Source organism: Macaca mulatta, chromosome 10 (assembly GCF_049350105.2).
Source record: "Macaca mulatta isolate MMU2019108-1 chromosome 10, T2T-MMU8v2.0, whole genome shotgun sequence".
Taxonomy (NCBI): domain Eukaryota; kingdom Metazoa; phylum Chordata; class Mammalia; order Primates; family Cercopithecidae; genus Macaca; species Macaca mulatta.
In genome coordinates, this window is record NC_133415.1 from 16412979 (window position 1) to 16440152 (window position 27174).

General features: G+C 45.9%; 1 long non-coding RNA gene across 1 annotated transcript in view; it reads left to right on the forward strand.

Moving 5' to 3' along the window:
• The window catches only part of LOC144331766 (uncharacterized), a 48299-nt gene extending 37981 nt beyond the window's left edge, over positions 1 to 10318 (forward strand). The window contains exons 3-4 of the long non-coding RNA XR_013399187.1: positions 10075 to 10129; positions 10238 to 10318. This is a non-coding gene — a long non-coding RNA (uncharacterized LOC144331766). The remainder of the gene's footprint in view (positions 1 to 10074; positions 10130 to 10237) is intronic.
• The last annotated feature ends 16856 nt before the right edge of the window (positions 10319 to 27174 follow it).

The window sequence follows — 27174 nt, forward strand, 5'->3', positions numbered from 1 at the left end:
AAATATACTACTAAAATACAAAAATTAGCTGGGTGTGGTGGCTCATGTCTGTAATCATAGCTACTTGGGAGGCTAAGGCATGAGAATTGCTTGAACCTGGGAGGTGGAGGTTGCAGTGAGCCAAGATTGCACCACTTCACTCCAGCCTGGGTGACAGAGCGATACTCTGTCTTAAAAAAAAAAAAAAAAAATTATATGCACCATGGTGAAATCTACTGATGCTAGCACTTGATGGAATTGACAGAGTAAACTCCATCACCACATTTGAGAAACCGCTGTGCCATCCCCTACCCTACTCCCAGCCCACCAGTGGGGAATTTCACTGCGCAGCAGGAAGGAGATCCCTAGAGGTTGCTAATGACAGCAAAGCTCTACTTTGCACAGGCTGTTCCCACTACCTGGGATTATTTTTCCTTCTCCTCTCCCTCCCCAGCTCCTCTCTATTCTTTTCCCTTGACCAAGTGTTACTCATCCTTTTTGTTGTTGTCATTGTTGTTGCTGAGACAGAGTCTCGCTCTGTGGCCCAGGCTGGAGTGCAGTGGCGCAATCTCGGCTCACTGCAAGCTCCGCCTCCTAGGTTCACGCCATTCTCCTGCCTCAGCCTCCTGAGTAGCTGGGACTACAGGCGCCTGCCACCATGCCCGGCTAATTTTGTTTTGTAATTTTAGTAGAGATGGAGTTTCACCATGTTAGCGAGGGGTGGTCTCAATCTCCTGACCTCTCGATCCGCCTGCCTCGGCCTCCCCTCATCCTTTGGTTTTTAAGTTAAATGTTACTTCCTCTGAGAAGCCTTCCTAGAATGCCCTTCCTAAGATGGTTCTGGGGTAGAGTTGGCCAATGGAAGTGCCCATGGGAAGTAGGAGCCGTGGAAGAGGAAGAAGGTTTTGCTCTCCAGAGGCATAGCAGCGAGGGAGGTGTACAGGCTTGAGCCTGGAAGCAGCTTCCAGGGGAGCTTCTTGAGAGTCACCTACGTCCGGGTCGCAGGTGGAGGAGCTTCTTGGTGGCCTCTGGGCGAGCTCCTGAAAATCACTACCTTCAATGCTGCTGATAATAAATAATATCCATCTTCCCCCCAAACCATAAGCTCCATGTAGTCAGGGTCACCATCTACATAATACATGACTGTATCCCCAGGTATTAGACTAAACTAAAATAGAGCCTATATAGTCCCATTTAACAGATGAGAAGACTGAGAGCCAGGGTAGGTCACAAGATAGTGGCAGAGCCACCATCAACCTACTTCTGAGTGCGGTCTTTCTTTGCCATGAGAACACTAGAAATGAAAGAGGGAAATGGCTTAAGTTTGAAATGGCTTTTGAGTCACGGTTTCAGGTGCTAAGGCTCCAAATCGAGATGCTAGTCACACTGAAACTGAACCACGGGCTTCTCACTAATACCATTGAGTTATGATCACCACGTTCCAGTTGACAAAATTATTTATCTTTGTGTTTTACAGGTATAGCAATAAAAATTATTGTCAAGGGTATCATTACAATTTTTAACTACTAATGGAATTATAATGTTTGACGGAGTATTGGCAACGAAAATGTACTCCTCACAGCATGCAAGAACTTTTTATTTATCATTTCTGGGCTTTCCAGTTGCTATAGCAATAAAATTTGTACTCACCAGGATTATTACCATTTTCAACCACTAATGGAATTACTATTTCTGTTTGTTTGTGGTTTTAGGCCTTAGAGTAAAATGTAATTCCATCAACGGTATTGAAAATTTTAATGTCCTTAAACATTACCATGAAAGATCAACGTAATAACAGAATTCCTCTAATCCTCTGGTGATCACTGCTCTTTCAGCTGCAAGGTCTTCTCGTTTCTCTCACTATGAGATCCAAATTTGTTAAGAAAGCTTTTGGGGCATTCATTCATTATACAAGTTTTGAGTAAGCAGGCCCTGTGCTGGGGGTGGAGGCTGCGAAGACAAGTAAGAGGTCTGGCATGGTGCTTAAGGATTCAGGCTTTGGGACCATCTGAACCTGAGTTCGAATCCTGGTTCTGGTGGGTGGCTCTGGGCAAGTTATCTAACTGCTTGAAGTTTCTATTTCCTTATTCCAAAAGAAACAAGGAAACAATTCCCACTGTTTGATGTTGGGGGAAGATGGAAAGGGACTATCTTTGCAATGTGCTTGGGAAGATGCATGGCGCAGAATAGATGCTCAGTGAATAATGGTGGTTGCTGCGTTTGTGGTTGCTGATGCTGTAGTCATAGCCCAGCCCCTTCTCTCAAAGGATTTGTTTTTAAGCAGGGGACATTCCATAGTTGTGACATGCACTACACAGGGTATCTCAGGATAGCTGTCTCATCCAGCTGGGAAAGGTCAGGTGGCTTCCTGCTGGAGGTGACCCCTAAGCTGAGTCTTGAAGGATGGGTGGTATTGCTACTCAGGGAGAAAAGGAGAGGACTTTCCAGGTTAGTGCAAAGTCAAGAAAGCCAGTGAGAGCTTAGCACCGGTGGGTGGGAGAACAGTCATCAGATAGAGAGCAGTGGGCTTCTCCATGGGCTAAGCGACCCCCACCAGGCAACTCTGACTTTGAGATCTCCCCAAACTCCTTCCTTCTCAACATGTGAAAATCCATTAATCATAATACACCATGCTTGGAGAGCCTGCAGGCTGCCTTTGGATGAAAGGAAGCATTATCATATTAACTAATTACATGAATTAAAATAAATTAATTAAATAAGTGGCTTAATGAGACTAGTGCATTTATTGTTTAATTATCCATTACTACTATTGATAATAATAATGGATTCTGCCCTTACAACAGGTGACAAATCTGTCAGCAAGCAGTGGGATTTAAAACCACAAAGGGAGGTCACATAGATAGTGTAGACAGAGGATACTGCAACTCCCCTGGGCTTGTTCCTCGAATCCTGTGGCGATGATGGCCAGGATGTGGTCAGAGCGCTTCTTTTCATCCCTCCCTTAGGCAACCTCTCAGAGTTTCAGTTTCCTCACCTGTAAAAAGGACTGGGGCTATTTCAGCTTAGTGGGATTCAGCGATACTAAAATTAGATAATGTCCCCAGCCAGATAAATCTGGGTTTCCCCCAAAGGAAAGCCTGGGTCCAAGGATAATGAGTGAATCCCTTCATTGCCACTCAACCTTGCTATCTCAGTGAATTCATCCACTTGGCCTCTGAAGATGAGCAGCTGCCATTTGACTGGGATTCACCATGTCCACCAACACTGGACCTACCAGTTCCGCGGCAACATCTCCCACTCTATCGAAAGGATAAGAGGTCATTGTATTAGCTCCCCTTCTTTCCTGCTTTTATTCCCCCTGATCCTCATGCCTTCATTCTGGGATCACATTCCCAAATAAACTATCCACATTAACTTTTGGGGGAATCCAGGATAAACATCGGGAACTGAAAGTGTCCCTTGAAAGCAATCCTCCAGATGACATTTCATTTTGGAACTGACGCCTGCAGAGGTCAGTTCCTACACCCTTGCCTGCCTGCCTCCCTCCCAATAGCGTGTGGCTTATTGCCTCAGTGGAGGGTGGGTTTGCTCATCTCACATAATAAATCTAGCTAGCTGCCCTGCCTCCCTAAGCCTTCTGGTCCCTTTCTCAATATTGTGCCAGAGCAGTTCTAGCATCTTCACTTCATCTAATTATACTTTGGAAGGCTGAAGCAGGTGGATCATTTGAGGTCAGGAGTTCAAGACCAGCCTGGCCAACATGGTGAAACCCCGACTCCACTAAAAATACAAAAATCAGCCAGGTGGTAGTGGCATGCACCTGTAATCCCAGCTACTTGGGAGGCTGAGGCAGAATTGCTGGAGTCTGGGAGGCGGAGATTGAGGTGAGCCGAGATCACGACACTGCACTCCAGCCTGGGTGACAGAGTGAGACTCTATCTCAAACAACAAAAAAAAACAAAACAAAACAAAACAAAAAACCCCAACAAATAAATCACTGTGTTCCAGCTACAAGGAGCTGTCCCAACAGAGTGTTAGGATGAGCCCCAGTATCCTTGTTAAAACAGGTCACAATCAAGTATTGTTGTGTCGATACATTCTTCCCTAACCCGTGAGTCTTTTTAGCTGGATCTTGCAACTCCTTCAGTGTGAAAACTAGCCCAACCCAGAGCCGCACTTGTATGTTATTGCTTGGGCTGTGCCTAGACTTTATTCTGTTTATCATCCTGAAGGTAATGAGGGGCTGTAGGAGTAGATCTTGAGGAGGACAAGCATCAATTTGCGAGATACCAGCCTCAGTCTCTGAAGGGTCTCTAGGCAAGGAAAAGAGCACTGCTCTGTAGAAGGGAAGAGGATGTTTCTTTCTTTTCTTTTCTTTTCCTTTTTTATTTTGAGACAGAGCCTTGCTTTGTTGCCCAGGCTGGAGTGCAATGGTGCAATCTCAGCTTACTGCAACCTCTGCCTCCTGGTTCAAGCGATTCTCCTTCCTCAGCCTACTGAGTAGCTGGGATTACAGCCATGTGCCATCATGCCCAGCTAATTTTTGTATTTTTAGTAGAGACAGGGTTTCACCATGTTGGCCAAGCTGGTCTTGAACTCCTGACCTCAGGTGATCCACCCACCTCAGCCTCCCAAAGTGCTGGGATTACAGGTATGAGCCACCGTGCCTGGCCGGAAGAGGATGTTTCTATCGGCCTGATATGTTCACAGCATGTGGGGTCCAATATTCTCAGGCTAGTTTACCTAACTGTCCTCATTCTGGATTTCAGGGTCCCACTCATTTCCCTTGAGACCTCTGATGATCACAGGAGTCTTGTGGCTGTGCATTCAGGTTCCTCTGTAATTCTTCCACTCTTATAGTCAGATCCGGGCCTGATTCTCAGCATGGTTTGCCAGGCAGCTTCAGGAGATGAGGGTATCTTTAAATAGTGCCATAGATGCAGCACAGCTCTGCCTTGAATTGACAGTTGGCTTATCTGAGCCTGTCATTTGTTGTTTTTAATGTTTCTCAAGCAGTGAAGAAAAGCTGGCTCACTGCATAATCTTCATACTTACTCTTCCCCTTAGGCTGGTCAAGTGCCACAGTCACTACACAATTCAGAATTTCACTATCCAGCTGTACCTTATTCTGTTCAACCACAGATGGAGGCCTGAGTGGTTGTGATACTGTGGAATTTCAGGGGTTATTAATAGCTGCAGAATGTTAACTTTCAGGATTGCTTTCCAGGGCCACTCCCAGTACTCAGAGTCTTAGCCTGGGTTTCCCGGAAGGTTTATGTGAAGACAGTTTATTTGGAAATATGATCCCAGGAAGGAGGAGTGAGGATAGGGGGGAATAAAAACAGGGAAGAAGTAAATCCAGTACAAAGACCTGCTGTCCTTCTGATGAGTTTGGCCAACCCTAAGGAAGACTACTTATTAAATTTCAGAGTTCCTTGTTTTTTTTTTTTTTGTTTTTTTTTTGAGGTGGAGTCTCACTCTGTCACCTAGGCTGGAGTGAAGTAGCAAAATCTCGGCTCACTGCAACCTCCACCTCCCAAGTTCAAGCGATTCTCCTGCCTCAGCCTCCAAAGTCCCTCAGCTGGGACTACAGGTATGTGCCACCACACCCAGCTAATTTTTGTATTTTAAGAAGAGATGGGATTTTACCATGTTGGCCAGGCTGGTCTCAAACTCCTGACCTCAGGTGATCTGCCCATTTTGGCCTCCCAAAGTGCTGGAATTACAGGTGTGAGCCACTGTGCCCAGCCCAGAGTTCCTTCTAAAAGCCTGGGTTAGGTTTCAGAACCATCTACTGGAGGAAAGAAAGGGGGTATCTGTCCCCAGCTGGTCAAGAGTTGTCTGAAGGGGGTCAGCTGCCTTCCACTTCCAGTTTGCATGTTAGTGAGTGCTGAGTGGATTTTTCCCAGGCACCTGGGGTCAGGAGGTAAGAAATGCATAGTAGGGGTCTGAGATAAGGCACAGGTCAGGTTTAACACTCATGAAATTGATCTAAGCCTGCACAATTCTGCTCTTCACAACAGTGGCTGGAATAAGAGACGAAGCTGATAAGATTTGATGTGATGTCCAAGGAGTGGCCAATATGTAAAGTGTTTTGCAAAGTTTCTGGTACAAAATAAGAGAACAATTTAAAAGGCAGTTATGATTTTGTATCCTTGGTTACATGCCTTCAATAAATAATGGATGAAGGAAAGAAAAGAGTAAGTGCCTGGCCTTTCCTAAGAGGGTCTCACATGTATATTTAAACGGCTTAGCTCACATGCTAATGAAATGTGAGCGTGGGACCTCTGAGAGGTGTCTGTCCACATTCTACAAAGATGTCTGTGCTGAACCAATAGGACTTTCCACTGTTATTCTTGAGAAGAGATTTTGGCCTGTGTCTCCAGAGGAGCACACCTGAATAAACTCAGGTGGCCTGGCCAGGTCTGGGGCAGTATAGCCCAGGTTACAATCATGGGCTCTGCGGCTGCTCAGGGATGAATCCAGACTCAATCACTTATTAAAACGTGTGTGGGCGGCCGGGTGCGGTGGCTCATGCCTGTAATAATCCCAGCACTTTGGGAGGGCAAGGCGGGCGGATCACAAAGTCAGGAGATCGAGACCATCCTGGCTAACACAGTGAAACCCCGTCTCTACTAAAAATAGAAAAAATTAGCCAGGCGTAGGCGTGGTGGCGGGCACCTATAGTCCCAGCTACTCAGGAGGCTGAGGCAGAAGAATGGCGTGAACCCGGAAGGTGGAGCTTGCAGTGAGCTGAGATGGCACCACTGCACTCCAGCCTGGGCGGCAGAGCGAGACTCTGTCTCAAAAAAATGAAATAAAATAAAATAAAATAGTGTGTGGGCAATGTCTGCTTCTGGGAAGGTAGGACAGACATACTTTTCCTTATTTCTCTTGCTACATGCCACTAAAAACCCTGGACGTGAAATACAAAACAAACACAAGACTAAATGGTGGAGAAGAGGGCAGACTGGCTAGGGACTTTGGGATCTGAGGAAAAATCGAGTGATGAGTTCCTAGGAAATGTCAATCCAGATTCCTATATCCAGTGAAAATATCCTTCAGGAATGAAGGGGAAATCAAGTCATTCCCAGATCAAGGAAAATAAGAATTTGCCACCAACGGACCTATCTTAAAAGAATGGATGGAAGGGCCGGGCGCGGTGGCTTATACCTGTAATCCCAGCACTTTGGGAGGCTGGGGCGGGTGGATCACCTGAGGTCAGGAGTTCCAGACTGGCCTGGCTAACATGGTGAAACCCCATCTCCACTAAAAATACAAAAATTATCCAGACATGGTGGTAGGTGCCTGTAATCGCAGCTACTCGGGAGGCTGGGGCAGGAGAATCATTTGAACCTGGGAGACAGAGGTTGCAGTGAGCCTAGATTGCGCCATTGCACTCCATCCTGGGTGACAAAGCAAGGCTCCATCTCAAAAAAAAAAAAAAAAAAAAAAAAAGAATGGACAGGAGAAATTCTCTAAACAATGTTTAAGGTGCAGTAGGGATTAGAGGGAAGTGGATTGGTATAAAAGGGCAACATGCAACCAGAGGGATCTTTGTGGTGATGGAAATGTTCTGTATGTTGACTATATCAGTCAATATCCTGGCTGTGGTAGTTCTGTAAGATGTTACCACTGGGGGATTTCTCTATATTATTTCTTGTAGCTGCATATAAAGCTCCGATTATCTCAAAATAAAAAGTTTAGTTAAAAAATGCATGACTTCAGGCAAGTTACTCACCCTTAGATTTTACCATCTGTGAAATGGAGATGATACAAAGATTCGCAAATGTAAAATGGAAATGCCACAGAGTGTTGCTGTAAATAAATGAAATGAAACAAGACAGTTACTCAGAACAGCATCTGACACATGGTAACCATTTGTTATATGTTAGCAATAATACTACTAACAATAAAAAGAACTGTACTCCCAGCACTTTGGGAGGCCGAGGCAGGAGGATCACGAGGTCAGGAGATCGTGACCATCCTGGCTAACATGGTGAAACCCTGTCACTACAAAAATACAAAAAATTAGCTGGACGTGGTGGCGGGCGTCTGTAGTCCCAGCTACTTGGGAGACTGAGGCAGGAGAATTGCTTGAACCTGGGAGGCGGAGGTTGCAGTGAGCCAAGATGGCGCCACTGTACTCCAACGTGGGTGACACAGCAAGACTCCATCTCAAAAAAAAAAAAAAAGAAAAAGTACTACTTTGCATAACGGTTTACACATCAAACCCTTAACATAACTTCTCTCACTTAATCCTTATAATAGCCCTGGGAGGAAGATGCTACCAGAAAGGCCATTTTCAGATGAGAAAACGGGAGCTTCAGCAAGCTTTACAAGGTCACACAGCTAATAAGAGGCACCCGCGGGATTTGAATCCAGGCTTTCCTGCTCTCCCTGCCCAGGTTCAAAACCACTTTGTCACATTGCCCAGATATTGGTTCTTCTTCCAAGATGGATTTTGGTTGTTGTTTTTATTTGTGTCCTTTGTCTCTTTACCAGAACAATGATTACAAAGGTTTATGAAGCTGGTCTTTGACTTAGAAAGACCATGCCCCAATCCTCCCCTACCAGCCATAAAACCAAGAGATGGCGTAGGAGGAGGCAGTGGGAAAGAGAGCAACACAAATAGGCAGGCTGGGGTCCTAGAGCCTACGACAAAGAGGTATAAAGAGTGGGAGAGGGCCAGGCGCTGGTGGCTCATGCGTTTAATCCCAACACTTTGGGAGGCCGAGGCAGGCAGATCTCTTGAGGTCAGGAGTTTGAGACCAGCCTGGTCAACATGGTGAAACCCCATCTCTACCCCAAAATGCTAAAATTAGCTGGGTGTGGTGGGGTGCACCTGTAGTCCCAGCTTCTCAGGAGTCTGACATGGGAGAATCGCTTGAACCCGGGAGGTGGAGGTTGTAGTGAGCCGAGATTGCGCCACTGCACTCCAGCCTGGGCAACAGAATGAGACCCTGTCTCAATAATAATAATGAAAAAAAGAGTGGGAGAAAGCCAAGGCCAGGAAAGGTCCCCCAGGGGCCTACCCCAGTGGGAACTAGAACGACAGACAGAAGTTTAGCTCCACATTTCCCTATTTGCTGATGTAATGACCTTGAGCAAATGTCCTAACCTCTCTGAGCCCCAGTTACTTCACTGAGAAAACAGGGCTCATGTTAGCATTTCTGGATGCTCCGAAGACTAGATGAGGTCCCAGTAGTAAGCACATTGCACCATTGCAATGTGTGCCATTGGTACACAGTAAGCACTTAATAAATATTCCCTCCTCACTGGTAGCTGATTTAAGCGGGTGAGGTGATCCTCACCTTGGGGCTCACAGAGCTTAGGGGGCTCTGTTGCTACAGAAGTCAGAAATCAAAAGTCGTGGAGGTTTTTCTGTTATTTATGTATATGTTTTATTGTTATTGTTTTCTGTTATTGAAGGAAGCATCTTTTTATTAATATAATTTTGTGATAAGGGTATTGCATGTGGTAGGCATGGGACGGGGTGAGCTGAGCTGTCCGGAAATGGCCCTTTCTTCAGGTTTCAGGGAAGGAGCCTCAAGCCTAAGGTGATTTTTAAATAATAGTCCCAGCTGTGTGGCTCAGGAAATGAGGATTTCATAAGAACAACAATAATAAAAATAGCAACCACATGGCAGATACTTAGCATTAATAGCAGGCTAGTTTATCAGCAGAGCACTCAGCAGGTCTTAACTAATTAAAACTGCTTAAAGGTAAGCAGCTATTGATTTGTGAGGAAAGATTAAAATAACTCCACGTAGAGCTGCTTATGTCCAGTCAGGCTAAACAATGAGTGAGCGTAAGAGCTGAGAATGGCTTCATTCCCAGGTGCAAGGGGTAATGCCTGCGGGGGGCTTCTGGGAGGCTGGACCCCCACCAAAGGCCTTGGATCTTCTGGACCAAAAGCTTTTTTCAACCGCAGAGAGGAGACAGCCATGCTTGCCCTCCAGGGGCTGGGTCTGGGGGAAGAAGGTGCCATGGGATAAGCTACAGTGACAGTAACACTAGCTGCTGTGAATTGAGCACTTACTATGTGCCAGTGACCTAAGTGTTGACTCCCATTATCATATTTAATTTGACTAACAGCCCTGTGAAGTGAATACCATTATCCCTGTCTTACAGATTGAGAAACTGAGGTTGTGGGAGATGAAGTAATTTTCCTAAGGTCCCATAGCTAGTAAGAACGAGCCTTATCTCAGGATTTCTTGAAGGTTTTGCACAGACATGCTCTCAGTTGATCTTTAAAATGAACGCCTGGGGCTAGGGACATGTTCTCTTCTTACAGGTGGGGAAAATGAGGCCCACGAGAAGGACATCCCTTATCAGTGGTGGGACCAGGACACACAAGCCCAGGGCTGTCTGACTCCAAGATCACTTCTCTTTCTCCTCCTGGATTCTGAGACAGATGGAAAGAGGGACCCTCCAGGCTCTACCTTGAAGAGGAAGTTTCTGATGTCAAACCTGCTGCTGAGAGTTTGTGACCTTTGCTCAGCACACTGGTGGTGGGGATCACAGCCACAGATTAGATTCTCCAGCCACTCTGGTCTCTTTCCAGCCTTGGTCTGTGCCTCTGCAAAAGTATTCCATATCTACAAAGTGCTTTCGTATCCCTTTTCTCAATGCTGCTCAGCAGACAGGACTGGAAAAGGAGTCAAATGCCCAGGTCCGGTCACGGGGCAGACTCACTACTGAGCTTAGGCCACCTGACACTGAAGGCCAGGGCTAGGGGGAGCCCCAAGTGCTTCCTGGACCAGAGGATCCTTGTCACCAACATAGCTGGCATCCTGGGACCACTGCTGCAGAAAAAGGAGACGGAAAGGAAACACGTACTGAAAACCTACAGTAGCTTCATATTGTGTTAGACACTTTCACTTACTCCTTAATCTAACCTTGCCAGAAAGCTAACACTATCATCAGCTTTGCTATAGCGCAGAGGAGAGAGCTGGCAGACCCAAGGACACACAGCTAGCCGGTGAGTGAGGCAGAGCTTGATTCCGGTATGACAACTCCAGAGTCCATCTGCTTAACGGTAATGCATGCCCACCTGCCCTGGAAATGGGGCATGCGCAGTGCATTCTTAATGAGAAAGCTCCCCTTTCTGAATGGGTGCTATATGCCATGCACTGGCCCCTTTAAAAATGTAATCGCTAGGACAGTCATAGGCAGAAGGTGTTATTGTGCTCATTTTATAGTTAAAACATTCAAAATCAGGAGGTGTGTAGCAAACTATTCCGTGTCTACAAAGGGCTTTCATATCCCTTTTCTCAATGCTGCAAAGCAGGTAGGACTAAAAAATGAGTCAAGTACCTAGACCCAGTCACGGGGCAGATTCACTACTGAGCTTAGGCCACCTGACACTGAAGGCTCTTGGCCCACTATAGGGATCTCTGTCCATGGATGGATTCAGGGAAGGGCAGGAGGCTGTGCCCCCTCAGCCAGTGCCCTGGGTGGGCTGTCAGACTCTGGCCTTCAGATTTAAGTCCCATTCTCTATGCCAGGTGCTATCGGTAATGAAGGTGTAGCTTTCCTGGGTGGCCTTTCTTGGTGAGTAAGGAAGCAGGACTTGGTACTCAAGTCTGTCTGACTCCAAAACCCAGCTCTCACCTACTATGCTGATATTTATTTCATCTTTGTTTCTTACGCTTGGACATCTCCTGGTATCACCTCTTCATAGTCCTTCCAGCTTCTGTTCTTGGCTTTAAAGTCAACATATCCCAGTTTGAGGTTGGACATCATTATAGCACGGTAGTCAGAAGACCTGGGCATCGGTGTTGATGAAAGCTTCCTCACGAGGCTCTAGCGTGTGGCCTGGACTGAGAGTCACAGCTGAAGGAAAAGGTGCAGAATCCTAGCTCTAGAACAATCTCCTGAGATCTTCTCGTTCCGTGCCCTGTCTTCGCCCATTTCACAGGTGAGTCAAGAACCTGAGGCCCAGGAAGCTGAGGTGGCGCGTGAAGGGCGTGTTGAGCGTGGGTGGGGCCTAGAAGCGGATCTCCCGGCTCTGGTGTGGGGCTTTTTCTCGTACCACCCTGCTCTGCAGCCATGGCCTTGAATGTGAGCCTTGCCATCCCTTTCCTGGGCAGCTCTGGTTTCTCCCTGGTCCCCCCCTCTTATGGCCTTGTCCTCCCACAGGCCACTTTCTTCTGGCCAGCCTTGATTATATCACAAGTCAGGGCCTCCAAACACCCCAGGACCAAGGAATTGTGAAAGTTATGGCAGAAGGAGTACTGAGAGGGACTGTCGTTATGGTGAGAGAGAGGGTCTTCGCTTCTGTTGGATCTGACCATCATCTAGACACACTAGCACTTTCCATCTTTCAGCTTCGGCCTGCATCTGGAAGTAAGATGATGGAGAAAGGCAGCCCAAATAGCACCTTCATTACCGATAGTGCCTAGCATGGCGAATGGGGCTTAAATCCGGAGGCCGGGGTTTCATAGCCCACCCGGGGTACTGGCTGGGTGGGCACAGTACCCCGCCCTTCCCTGAATCTATCTATGGACAGGGATCCCTATAGAGGACCAAGGGTTTAGGTCCTCTATCTGAGCATCTGGCTCCTAAGAGAGAGGGAAGAAAAAAGGGCATCGTTGCAGGGGACCCGCTTCTCTTCCCCATCAATCCACAGGTACGAGGGCAGCAGGGCCAGGAGTGGGGTGCTGAGGGCAGGCAGAGGATGCTTCGTAAACACCTGTGTAGTAAGAGGGTCTGCAAAGTGGGGAGGGTGATACTCATGCTCCCAGGATGGATGAGGATTCAATGAGGCTGAAGCAATTCTGTTGAGATGAGTTGTCTTGTAGACACTCGAGGGTTTATTCTGAGAGAGCAGGTGGTGAAGGAGCTCTGGGTCTGAGTTCTCATCCTGGCTGTGTGGTCCTGTACACGCCACCTCTCCCAGCCTCAGCCCCCTCACTTGTAGAGTGAAGGTAGCCATAGCACGTGGCCTGTTTCTCAGGGTTGCCTCGAGGATGCAGTGAACAAAGGCATGCTGCCATCCTTGGTAAGGGTGGGAACTGCTGCCCGGCTTCCAGGGCTCTGCAGCATACCTGGCTCGGTGCCCTGGCAGAGTCTGGTCAGCCTGCCCTTCCTGGATGCCAGGAGTGAGCCCCAGGATGCACTGCCTTGGCCGGCTGAGCTGCACCCCTTCTCTGTGCTATGACAGCACCACTTTATAAACCAGGCGCTCTCCTTGAAAGCTATGCCTGGGGCACACGTTTTTATCCTGCAGCTGTAATATGGGATCAGGAAAGAATTTACAATCAAGGCTATAAAGTAATAACAGGAAAGAGGCCATTTTGCTGGGTTCAGGTGGAGGTGAGAGAGGAGTTCAGAAGTTCAAGACCTCCAGGCATTTCCTGGGTGACTGATAATCCTCCTCGTGCTGAACCCGGCTGCGCCCCAGTCCTGGGGCTTCTCAGCGTCTGAATGAAGGGGGCCATTGTTGATGGTTCTCAACTTGGACTGATGAACACCTGTAGGCTTGAGTGGTGTTCCCAAGTCAGGGCACTGGGACTGGGGTGCACCTTTTTGGGTTCTCACTTCTATGCCACCTGGGGAGGAAGTTTCCCCGGGCTCCTGTCTCATTCTGGGCACATAAAGGGAGGGGTGGAGAGTGTGGCCAGGGAAGTCAGCTGAGCTTGGCCATATGGGGTTCCTTGGCCTGGGTTCATGTCCTGACTCACCACTTACTGGCTCTGTGGCCTTGGGCAAGGCCCTCTTCCTCTCTGGGCCTGTTTCCACACCTTTTCCTGGGGGAGGATAATACCTCCCATAACTGAGCTTATATCCTGGCACACAGTTGGTGGATAGCAAAGGCGGCTCCCTGGTCTTCCTCTACCATCCCCATGCTCTCTCCTGCTGGACTTTGCACCTTCCCAGCACTCAGAGACATGGACCCGATGGGGCCTTGGAGTCATCCTAGCCTGAGAGGGGCAGAGGTAGGAGCTCTGGCCTCTGGAGCCCAAAGCACTAGGTTCTAGTTCCCTTACGAACACTTCTTAGCTCTGTGATCTCAGGCAAGTTGCTTAACCTCTCTGAGTCCCAATTTCTACCTCCATAGAAGGCGGATTTTGGTGCCAATGTTCTGGGACTGTTCTCTGGATACCCTGCTGTACCTGGCCACTGAGCCTGGTCCTAGGGGAGGCTTTCAATAAGTGCATTTACCGAGGGGAGAATGAGGCTTAGAGAGGTGGGAGGACTTTCCCAACGTCACCCAGCTGGGAGCTTGGTCTGAAGAAGGAAGGCGCTGTTGCATCTTCTAACTGGGATTTCTCAGAATCCAGTTGAGTGTCACTGGCAAGGCAGATTTTGTGGGGTGGTGAGAAAAATGGCCAGTCACAGCAACTTTGTATTCAAATCCTCTTTAACACCACCGGAGGCCAGCAATATTTTGGGATTACCAAGGGCCAATGATGGCCTGTGGGACAAATCCAATCCACAGACTGATTTTGTAAATAAAGTTTTATTAGAACACAGCCATGCCGTTCACCGATGTGTTGTCTCTGGCTACGTTTGAGCTACAGCTCCAGAGTTAAGTAATTGCGACAGGGATCCTAAGGCCCATAAAGCCTAAACTATTTACTATCTGGCTGTTCGTAGAAAACATTTGCACCCTTCCCTAGCAGCTATGGGATCTGGGGCTGGGATCTGTGCTCGAATCCAGTGTCCACCTTCCTTTTCTTTCTTTCTTTCTTTTTTTTTTTTTTTTTGGGACAGAGTCTCGCTCTGTCGCCCAGGCTAGAGTGCAGTGGCACCATCTCGGCACACTGCAAGCTCTGCCTCCCAGGTTCACGCCATTCTCCTGCCTCAGCCTCCTGAGTAACTGGGGCTACAGGCACCTGCCACCATGCCCGGCTATTTTTTTTTGTATTTTGTTTAGTAGAGAGGGGGTTTTACCGTGCTGGCCAGGATGGTCTTGATCTCCTGACCTCGTGATACGCCCGCCTCAGCCTCCCAAAGTGCTGGGATTACAGGTGTGAGCCACCGTGCCCGGCCACCACCTTCCTTTTCTAGAAGCCGAGGGGCAGCTGCCTGCCCACTGCCTCATTGTGTGGCAGAGAGTGGCCTCTGCCACACCCGCAGGACACCCTGATAGCTTCTAGCATCAGGTTACAGTGTGGCTCATTTGTACTGTCCTCACCCAGGGTTGCACCAGAGAGGGGAGGTGGGAATGTTCCATGGGTCCCCACAGCTCTCCCTCCCACGCATGAAATGCTCTGCAGTTGAAGCCTCTTCCAATCCCCTTCGTGTTTTCTCAGTTCTCACAGCAACCTTCCTAGGCACATATTTGTCAATGAACGCTGAATGGATAACACAGAAGGGAATCCCAGTTGTGTATTTTAGAGGAATTGTTGAAAGTCCCATGGCTTCTCCATCGGGCTCAGAGCCTTCCCTGTGGTGCTGCTGAGCACATCTTGGGTGGAGGAGGGCAGAGCTCTGGATCCTAGCCTGTCTCTGATTCCTCACGTGGGACTCTCTGCCTGTGATTCTTCCACGTGTTCTCTATGCCCAGCACACCAAATTCACTTTCTCCACTCACTGGTCGCGCACTGAAAAGCAGAGTTTTAGAGAACTCTTTAAAGACACTTGAGTGAGCCACTTGAGAGCGTGTGTCTTCCTGTTGTCAAAGATGTTGCGCAGTGAGAGCCGGCTGCCTGCATGTGGAGCTCCAGCTGGCGGATTCTTTCTCTCCTCTGTTCATGGTCGCCAAACCCAGGAAGTTCCTCTTCCTAAAGGTTCCTTGGAGACCTCTGGATACCTTTTCCAGAGAGCCTGGCTCAAGGTCAACAAAGGAGTCCAAGACACAGCTGGAGTGAGGATCCGTTTCTTTGGACTCCGAATGTGGACCAAGCATTGTAATATGGGGGTGGAAGAAAGAGTAAAAATGAGGGAGCCAGGAGGAGCTGGCTTTGAATCCTGAATTTGTCATAGCTTTGTGGTGTTGAGCCTGTTCTAAGATCTTCTAAGATCTTCAGGACATCTCTTTCCTTATCTGTAAAATGAAGAAAGTGAGGACTGCCTGAGTTCATTCAACGAATGTGTCCTGGGGCTTCTTCCAGATGTCGGCAGCTGCCATATGAGTTAAATGAGATAATTCCCCCCAAAGAGTCTGGGCTCAGCAAGTCCCCACTGGAGAGATACTTTGACTCCTATCCATGTTCTTGTCCTCAGTCCTGGGTTCCTGACTTTTTTCCTCCCTGGGGCCATAGAAATGGCCTGGCTATTTGCACAGAATCCTGGGATGGGCCCACAGGACAGAGGCAAGGATAGAGAGGGGTTAGAGACCGTGGCTTATGAGGAAGCACAGAAGGACCAGGGAACATGGAGCTGGGAAAGATGAGGCTCACAGGGGACACAGTCCCTTCAGCCAGAGCATGGGTGGGCACACGGACAAGGCTGTAGACACAGTGAGGGGGCAGGCAGAGTGGTGGCTAAATGGTGGGCTCTGGAGCCAGATGGCTTGGGCACCAAGGATCTGCCACCTGGGATTCAGGGCGGGTCATTGGTCAGCGTCTCCCCTGGGTACTGAGAATAATCACCGACCCCACCTCACAGGCTGCTGTAAGACTCAGATGTGTTAGTTCGTGAGAATGAAGTCTGGCATGTGGGGAGGGCCACAGATGTGGGTGTTTGCATTCTACAGGGCTCCAGAGGGAGGAACTTTGTGAGGAAGGGCAGGAGAGTGGAGTGGTTAGGTACATCCAAGTCCTTGGCCTTTGGGTCAGACTTGAGTCATCCATCTACTTCTTGTTAGCTGGGTGAGCTAGGAGAGTAATGGAACTTCTCCAAACCTCCGATTCCTCAGCTGTAGGAGAGGCACACTCTGACCTCATAGAGTACTTGAAGAGTTTCACTGAGATCATACATGAAAAATACTCAGCACAGTATGTGGCCTATAAAAGATGTTAAATAAAGGGTAGTAGGATAAACATTACTGTTATTGATGATGAAAGAATCAGGGAGGTGAATTTCAGCTCAGCCCAAGGAAGGGCTCCAGATGGAATCTCACCTTCAACAGTGGGAGTGGGCTTCCTTGACAGGTCATGAGTGTCTTGTGGCTGGAGGCATTCAAGCAGGGGCCCAGGGATTGCTTCTCAGGAACGGAATGGAGGAAATCCATCACTGATGCAAAGCTGTATTATTTACATTCAGCATACCTTCCAGTTTGAAAATAGGGGCCAGGTGCAGTGGCTCATGCCTGTAATCCCAGCACTTTGGGAGGGCGAGGTGTGTGGATCACTTGAGGTCAGGAGTTCGAGACCAGCCTGACCAACATGGCGAAACCCCGTCTCTACTAAAACTAGAAAAATTAGCCAGGCATGGTGGTGGATGCCTGTAATCCCAGCACTTGGGAGGCCGAGGTGGGTGAATCACCTGAGGTCAGGAGTTCGAGACCAGCCTGGCCAGAATGGTGAAACCCCATCTCTACTAAAAATACAAAAATTATCTCGGCATGGTGGCAGGTGACTGTAATTCCAAGTGCTTGGGAGGCTGAGGCAGGTGAACTGCTTGAACCTGGGGGGCGGAGGTTGCAGTGAGCTGAGAGCTTGCTACTGCACTCCAGGCTAGGTGACAGAGTGAGACTCCGTCTCAAAAAAAAAAAAAAAAAAAAGGCCTCTTTGTCAGGGCTCATTGGCTTGTTCAGCCAGGAGATTAACCCTAAGGGGGTGATTTTCTATTTGTGTAGGGAAAAATATTAATATGAATCCCTAGAAAAAAATGTTCTAGGTCAAATAAGATTGGAAAGTGTTGGTCCATCTCAGGAAGCCACAATGCATATCAGCACATTTAAGGCTCTGAGAAGTCCTGCAAAAAAAAAAAAAATCTGAAGAAATTTGTTTTGTTTTTAAATGCAACCCCTATCCAGGTATTGCAAGGCAGTTCTGTGTTCAACAGAACATACTCTAGAAACATCTATCTACAAAAGATCCCACCTCTTGGAACTTGCTTAACGTGATGACCCACCTCACCCTGAAACCTAGACCCTCTCAGAGACTTCTGGAACAGTGAGCTTTCCTCTCCAATATCCTGTCATTGCCAAGGGAGCCTGAATTTGTAAACTGTACAGTCATCCCAGTCCCTGCCTTTTGTCACTGGTTTCTCTGACAGATGATGGCCCACGGATATATGAAGACTGTCTTATGGGCTTCTCTTTGCCCCTTAAAAATGTTGGTGTGCCAGGCATTCGGCAACTTCGGATGTAAGTGGGTTCCTGGCTGTGACTTCTGCCCTGGTTTTGCCAGAGGCTTCACACCCCATCCTATTTCCCTGAGCCCCAGGACATATCGGTCACCTCATCACATACTAACTTTTGTGCACACAGCACCATGACAGCTGAGGAATTAATAGAATCTTGTAGGAAGCTGCTTACTCTCCAACTCCCCTCCTCGGAAGCAAGCTTGGAGATCACAGCAGGTGTGTCTGTCATGTTTGCTGGTGAATTCTTAGCACCAGGGCAGTGCCTGGCACACAGTAGGTTCTCAGTGAATGCTGCCAAAAGGATCAACACTCAGTCCTGAGGGTCATTTGAAAGTAGAAACTGAACTTTGCTTTAGGGCCGTTAATGCGATTTCAGAGATCACAAGCTGGATAAGAAAACAACTTTGTCCTGGGCTTGATTGCATCATTATGAAAAACTCGAGGAAGGATCCCAGGATGGAGAATCAGGTTTCTCGGGCTCTTACACCCTGGTCCTCCCTGACTCTGTTCCAGTTAAAACCTATTGCTCCCTTCCCACCAGCCTTCTCTTCCTGTCTCTGGGGTTTTGCTCGTGCTTTTCCTGTACTGAAAAACCAGCCCTCCATTTCTCCCCTCCCCTCCCCTCCCCTCCCCTCCCCTTCCCTTCCCCGAAGTCTTACTTTGTCACCAAGGTTGGACTGGAGTGCAGTGGCATGACCTTGGCTCACTGCAACCTCTGCCTCCCAGGTTCAAGCAGTTCTCCTGTCTCAGCCTCCTGAGTAGCTGGGATTACAGGCATACACCACCATGCCTGGCTAATTTATTTGTATTTTTAATAGAGACGGGGTTTCACCATGTTGACCAGGCCGGGCTCAAACTCCTGACCTTAAGTGATCTGCCCATTTTGGCCTCCCAAATTGCTGGGATTACAGGAGTGAGCCACTGCACCCAGCCTGTGTGTGGTTCTTTCTTCTTACTTTTTTAGGGGTTAGAAATCTACCACATTTTCATGACACTTTTTCAGACCCTTCAAAGCAATTACTTTTGCCACATCTTTGGGCTCTTCTCTTGAGGTTTCACCATTTTTAATTGCTCATTTCCCCAGCCAGATGCCACATTTTCTAAAGGCCATGTGCCACGTCTTCTAATCTCAGCATGTGGCGTAGGATTGGACATGCTGGAGCTTAGCACAGCGACTCTCAGTACCATTAATTGAACGTTTGCCATGTGCCAGTGCTATGATAAGTTGCTTAAAGGATGAACATCTCATTCTTTGGGCTGAGGTACACAGTGCTCTTGTCAATCCCATTTTACAGATGGAAACATTGGGGTTGATAGCTCAAGCTTGCATAGCTGGGCAGTGGTGGCAGAGTTGGAACACAAGCCCAGGACTTCCAGAGCCTGGACACTCAACTCATCACACTCAGTGGGCTCAAACCCTACAGGGACTGGTGAGATGAGGCCCCCCACTACCCACCGCCATTGGTTTATTCATTTCTTGAACTAAGGCCCTGTATAGGAATGTATATATTGGAAAGAGTGAGAGCCTTGGAGACAGATGGTCCTGGTTCTAGGCATGGCTTCAAAGTTTACTGTCCTTTGACCTTGAGTGCAATTGACAGTAGCAACCCTCTAGGGCCATTGAGAGGACTGGGGGGGATGTTATATGTGAGGCGGTGCCCGCAGTCCCTGGCTGCCCAAGAATGGCTAATACATGTTGTACTCCTTCCCATCCCCCCATTTAATGCTTTAAGCTCCTCTAAAATCTTTATCTGATTTTGATTGTAACCTTTATATATGTTGGGATTCAAAAAAATCTTCAACTCCCAGAATATGGTGGATGTCCCATAATTTTTGTGAATTGATCCAAGTTAGGCCCAGGAGGAGTGTCTTGTGGAATTCCACGTGACATGGGGTGATGGAGGCAGAAATATCTGCATTTGACTTTTGCCCTACATTCACCTTATATCGACTGCAACCACGAGTGATTTACACAACCTCATGGAACCTTGGTCTGTTTATTTGTGCCATGGAGATAACAGAACTCATCGCATTGGGGTATTTTTAGAATTAAATAAGATAATGAAGATAAAGCAATTTGCACAGTGCCTGGCACATACTAATTGCTGAAAATATTTAGTTTTGGTAATAATAGTTTTTCCCATTTTCCTGCTCATTAGTCAACATGGAAGAAACTGATGTCAGTTCAGGTTATTTTTCCAAGGTCACCAAGAAAGTCTAGGAAGATTTGGCATACAGTGCAGTTTTCCTCATTTGTATGCTGTGCACTGCCCGAGGGCAGAAGGGAATCCTGCGGTGAATATCATTCATTCATTCAGCAAACATTCATCAAGTACCTACCATGCATCAGACACTGTGCTGTGAGCTGGAGGCAAAGTCAACCAGGACTTCATCCTTCTTTCAAGAAGCTGATCGTTTGGAGCGTGAGACAGGCAAAAAGAAGATACCCCTGTCTGATCACTACTGTGGTCCACGCACAGCAGATGCTGTGGGTCACCTAACCAGTCTGTGGGGCTGGCGACAGCTTCCTGGTAGAGAGGAGGGATTATTCTTGACAGAAGGAACAGCATACGCAAAGGTGCAAAGATGTGAAAAGCATAATCTAGACGTCTCCTTCTGGGAAGATAGAGTAGATGTACTTTCCCAGAATCCTCCGCTAAGAGCAACTAAAAACCATGGACATCGGATAGGAAATAAACAAAGGAAGACTCTAAGAGGTGGAGAGAAGACATAGACTGGCTAGGGAACTTGGGATCCAAGGAATGGCATGGTGGTGAGTTCCCTGTTTTTCTGTTTGTTTATTTGTTTGTTTTTCCTTACATTTCCCTGAATTGGAGTTGAAGAAGCTGGTAACCTGGAAATGGACCATTTTGTCCCCCTAAAGCTTGCTTTCTTTAGCCAAAGGGCCAGAAAAGTGGCATCCTAGCAAGACAGACATCTTTTGATTAATAACTGCTCTATTCCACTCAAACACTGTAGGAAAAAATATAGCCCAATTCCCACCCAGGCTAGCAGAGGCTGAGTGGGGACTGGCCTCTACTTCCGCACTAATGAGGTTATAATGAGGCTCTCCAAATCCCTTGCTGGGGTGGTGTCTCAGGAGGGTGAGTAAGAAGCCAAGGATTTTATCCCCACTGGCCAGAGACAAGCCTCCACCCTGTGGCATCAGAGGAGGCCTTGTAGAGAGTCAGGACTTTCATTATTGCCCATAGTTAATGAGGCCACCTACTCATTGCAATGCCAATGAAGATCAGATGGAGAGCTAACCCCATCCCCTCCAGTGGTAATGAGAAGCCCTTCCCTCTACCTTGGGTGTCAGTGTGGGGAATCTGGACTTCTACCTCTATGTGACAGTAATGAGCTGGTACCCTTCTTTCCTCGACCAGAATGGAATGGTGTCAGAGACATATGGCAAAAACAGAAGGTTCAAAATAAGATTTAATCTCAAAATATAATATAAAAATGTTCATGTTTCACTAGAAAATCACCCATCATAAGAACCAAGAGGCTGTCAAAGTGAATGAAAAAGATTGTTAATAGATGCCAATGCTAAGATGACAGAGATGTCAGGATTATCTCAAATATTTTAAAGAAGTTGCAATAAAAATGCTTCAACAAGCAATAAAGAATACACTTGAAACAAATGAAAACATAGAAAGTCTCAGGAAAGAAATAGAAGAGATAAAGAAAAAACAAATGAAAATTTTGGAACTGGGAAATACAATAATTGAAAAAAATAAAACCTCCATGGTTAGGCTCAACATCAGAATGGAGGAGACAGAGGAAAGATTTGGTGAACCTGAAGATAGAATAACAGATATCTGAACAATAGAGAGAAAATAGATTGGAAAAAAAATGAACAGAGCCTCAGGGCCCTGGGGCACTATAACAAAAGTTCAAACATGCATGTCATCGGAGTCCCAGAAGAAAAGGAGGAAAAAGATAGGACTGAAAAAGCACTTTCTTTCTCCTTGTGAGCTTTATAAATTGCTTGATCGCTAAAGCAAAAATTATAACACTGCCTGTCATGGTTCTAAATGTAGACAGAGGAAATATTTAAGACATATTATAAATGGGAGAGAGTAAAGGAACATATAGGGAAGCAAGCTTCCATATTTTACTTGAACTGATAAAATGATGACACCAGTGGACTATGGTAAGTCATAGGTATATATAATGTAATACCTAGAGCAACCAATAAAAAGATATACACTCAGAAATACTATAGATAATTAAAAATGGAAAATATGTTCCAATATGCCACAAAAAATAAAACAGAGAAACCAAAACACAGAGAACAAACAGAAAAAAAATTAGATGATAGACTCAAGCCTTAACATATTAATAATTACATTAATTAAAACATACCAATTAAAAACAGAGACGGGTAGAGTGGATTTAAAAGATAGTACAAAAAAGTAAATTACAAACCAATTTTTCTTGTGAATACAGATGCAAAAGTCTTTAACAAAATATGAGCAAATAGAATGCAGTAATATATAAAAATAATTATACACTATGATCAAATGGAGTTTATTCCAGGTATGCAAAGTTAGTTTAACATTTGAAAAATCAATCAGTGTAACTTACCATATTAACAGCTTGAAAAAGAAAAATTACATGATCATATCATTTAATTCAGAAAAAAGCATTTTAAAAATTCAATACCCATTCATGCAAAAATTCTCAGAAAAATAGAAATGGGGAGAACTTCCTCAGCTTGATAAAGAACATCTTCAAAAAAAAAAAAAAAGAAATCTAAAGCTAACATTACACTTTATGGTGAAAGAATGAATGCTTTTCCCCTAAGATCAAGAATAAGGTGAGAATGTCTGCACTCACCATTCTTATCACTTTTATTCAACCTTGTGCTGGAAATTCTGACCAATGCAATAAGGCAAGAAAAGAAAAGTCACTGGATTAAGAAAATGTGGCACACATACACCATGGAATACTATGCAGCCATTAAAAAGGATGAGTTCGTGTCCTTTGTAGGGACATGGATGCAGCTGGAAACCATCATTTTCAGCAAACTGTCGCAAGAACAGAAAACCAAACACCGCATGTTCTCACTCATAGGTGGGAACTGAACAATGAGATCACTTGGACTTGGGAAGGGGAACATCACACACCAGGGCCTATTATGGAGAGGGGGGAGGGGGGAGGGATTGCATTGGGAATTATACCTGATATAAATGACGAGTTGATGGGTGCTGACGAGTTGATGGGTGCAGCACACCAACATGGCACAAGTATACATATGTAACAAACCTGCACATTATGCACATGTACCCTAGAACTTATAATAATAATAAAAAAAGAAAAGGCATGTAAATCATGAAGAAATAAAACTGTCCCTATTTGTGGATTACATAATTATCTATATAAAAAATTCCTACTGAGCACGGTGGCTCACGCCTGTAATCCCAGCACTTTAGGAGGCTGAGGTGGATGGATCACCAGGTCAGGAGTTCAAGATCATCCTGGCTAATATGGTGAAACCCTGTCTCTACTAAAAATACAAAAAATTAGCTGGGCATGGTGGCGGGCACCTGTAGTCCCAGCTACTTGGGAGGCTGAGGCAGGAGAATGGCGTGAACCCGGGAGGTGGAGCTGGCAGTGAGCCAAGATCACACCACTGCACTCTAGCCTGGGTGACAGAGCGAGACTCCATCTCAAAAAACAAAACAAAACAAAATCCAAGGAATCTATGAAAACTCCTAGAATTAACACGTGAATTAGTAAGTTCACAAGACACAAAAAGAACTTACCAAAATCAGTTGTATTTGTATGTACCAGCAAGAAACATATGGTCACCAACATTAAAAGTGCAATATCATGTGCATTTCTCAACAAAAAAGAGAAACACATAGGTGTCAACCTAATAAAACTTGTAAAGGATTTGTATGCTAAAAACGACACAACGTTGATGAAAGCAATAGAAGAGCTGGATAAATGGAGAGACGTGCTGTGTTATGGATCAGAAGACTCAACGTAGTACATCTGTCAGTCCTTCTCAAATTGATATACATATTTAACACAATTCCTACCAAAATACCAACAAGATTGTTTTTGTAGATACAGACAAGATTATTCTAAACTTTATGTGCAAAGACAAAGGAACTAGAAGGTAAGGTAAAATCATTTTGAAAAACAAGAATGTCATTTCACAAGAATAAAATCATTTTGAAAAACAAGAATAATAACTCAGTTTCAAGACTTACTGTACAGCTACAGTAATGAAGACTCTGTAGTGTTGCTGGTTTACATTCTCTTTCACCTATGGTGGAAGAGAATGTAGAACCCAGAAAGAACGGAACACAAATATATTCAACCTGTTTTCAATAAAAGTGCAAAAGCAATCGAATTGATGAAAAATAGCCTTTTTAATGAGTGGTGCTAGAACAATTGGGCACCCATAGGCAAAATAGAAACCCCAACCTACATCTCACACCTTAGATAAAAATTAACTTCCAATGAATCATAGACTTAATTGTAAAAAGCAAAATGATGAAACTTCTAGAAAAAAATAGAACATCTTTGGGCTCTCTCGCTAGGCAAAGAATCTTAGACTTGCCACTTAAAGCAAGATCTACAAGGGAACAACAATAAATCGGGCTTTATCAAAATTAATAACTATTTCTCTGTGAAAACCCTGTTAGGGGGATAAAAGGACAAGCTGCTATGTAGGAGAAAATCCTTCTGATCTGCATATCAGTAAAATGATAGTACTTATAATATTTAAATGACTGTCAAAATTCAGTACTAAAAAGCAAACCATTCAGTGAGAACACAGTCAAAAGATATGAAAAAATTTTCACTGAAGAAGATAAACAGGTGGCAAATAAGCATGTGAAATGATATTCAATGTCATTAGCCACTAGAGAAATGCAAATTAAAACCACAATGAGATATCACTATACATCCATCATCGTGGCTAAACTTAAAAGTAAAGTTAACATTGATAAGGATGCAGAGAAACTGGATCACTCATGGTTGCTGGTGGGAATTTGAGATGGTACAGCTACTCTGGCAAACAGCTTGGCAGTTTCTTTAAAAACTAAACATGCAATGTGGCCATGGCATTCCCAATCATTCAGAGAAATGAAGATGCGTTCACATGAAAACCTGTATTCAAATATTTAAGGCATCATTATTCACAATAGCCACACACTGGAAGGAACTCAGGTGTTTTTCAGGGGGTGAATAATGATAAAACAAACTGTGGTGTATCCACACCATGGCGTAGTGCTCAGTGGTAAAAAGCGATGGACCATTGGCACACGAAGCAACTTGAATGGATCTAGGGAGAGTTATGCTGAGTAAACAAAGCTAATCACTAAAGGTTACAAACTGCATGATTCCACTTGTATAAACGATTGAAAGGACAAAACGATAGAAAAGCAGAACGGATTAGTGTCTGCCAGGTATTAAAGACAAAGTGAAGGTGGGAGGGGTGTGAGTATGGTTATAAAGGGCAACATGAGGAATCTTGTGTTTTTGGAAATTTTATGTATCTTAACTGTGTCCATGTCAATATCCTAGTTGTGATAGTGTTTTGCCAGATCTTACCGTTGGAGAAAACTGGGTAAAAGATATTTGAGATCTCTGTATGTTATTTCTACCACCCCCCTTATCTTCCAAAAGTACCCCCAGAAGGCTGACTGCCCACTGTTTTGGGTGCAAATACCTGCCCCAACCAAGGGCGTGTGTTGTCATTGAACAGAAAGCCACTCAGTCTAGCTTCAGCCCCACAGTGGGAAGGAAACGAGAGATGCAGGTGCAGATTTCCTGAGCTTTGTTGTGTTATTAACAGATTTCGGTGGGGGTTAAAAAGCTTGGTGGTCAAAGTCTGAGACACACTGGGTTCCACACAGTTACGCTTTCCTGTGGAACCTGGTTTCTTTCCTGTAGATCTTCCCAGAACCTTGGACACGCAATGAGCTCTGATATTCTGTACGAGGGCGCCACACTTTACAAATTTCCCAAATCCATTTGTCCTAGGAAACGTTTAATCAAATACCTACAAACATCTCAAGAATCACAAGATATCCAGGGTTTCTATTTGGGAAACGTTGGACTAGATGTTTCTTGAGGCTTTCTAGCTCTGATATTTTGCGGTTCTGGAGAGGAAACTTAGAGGGATGGGACATGTTTCTCCCACTAAATCCACAGCAAGGGGTGTGTCCCACCCACATCTGCCGTAGAGAGCAGCCCGCCATAGAGCTTTAAAAAGCCTCCTCTTCTCCCATTGCCATGAGCAGCCATCTTTCCTTCTCTCGTCTTCCCTGTCTACTCCCCACCCCCAACCAGGTTCCCAGTTTATGGCCCCCTTCAAATAACATCTTGGGATTCTTGGGGCGATAAGAACCACCCTGTAATTGTTTGAGAGCTGTAAATGACTTAAATTGGTTAGGATTCTAATTACCACGAAATGACTTTATTGCCTCCTGGCTGTAGCCTTCCTCCCTGGGGAGTACAGGTCCCCATTCCCAGGGGTCACACAGCGGTCAGGGCCCAGGCTGCTGGGGAAGAGGTAAGAGGCAAGAGGCCTTCTTTTCGCAAACCCTGAGAGTGCCTGGGAGCAGCCCGGGCTGGCGAAAGTGACCGCAACGGAGGCCCCCTCAACCCCTCTCCTCCCTCCAGCCCTCCATCGGCCTCCTGGTGACCTTGGCAGACCCCTGCCACTCTCTGTCTGAGTCTTGACACTCATCTTCCGGACTGCTGCTCTATCCCAGATGGAATCCTGGAGCCTAAATCCATTTATTTATTCCAGCATTCACAAGTTTATAGTAGTGGGGGTTATTGTAGGGAGAGGCACAAAGCTAAGTAGTCAGAATGCAGGATTTATTAATTCATCTAATATTTATTGAGCATTTACCATATGCTAGACACTGCTAGAAAAGAGAACAGACACAGGGCAGAAGGGGAGGCTGTGTGTATATACACAGTGTATACACGCACGAGCTAGGCATACGTACATGCACACATCATGTGCACATTTATAGAGGCTTTGACATTATGCAAGCC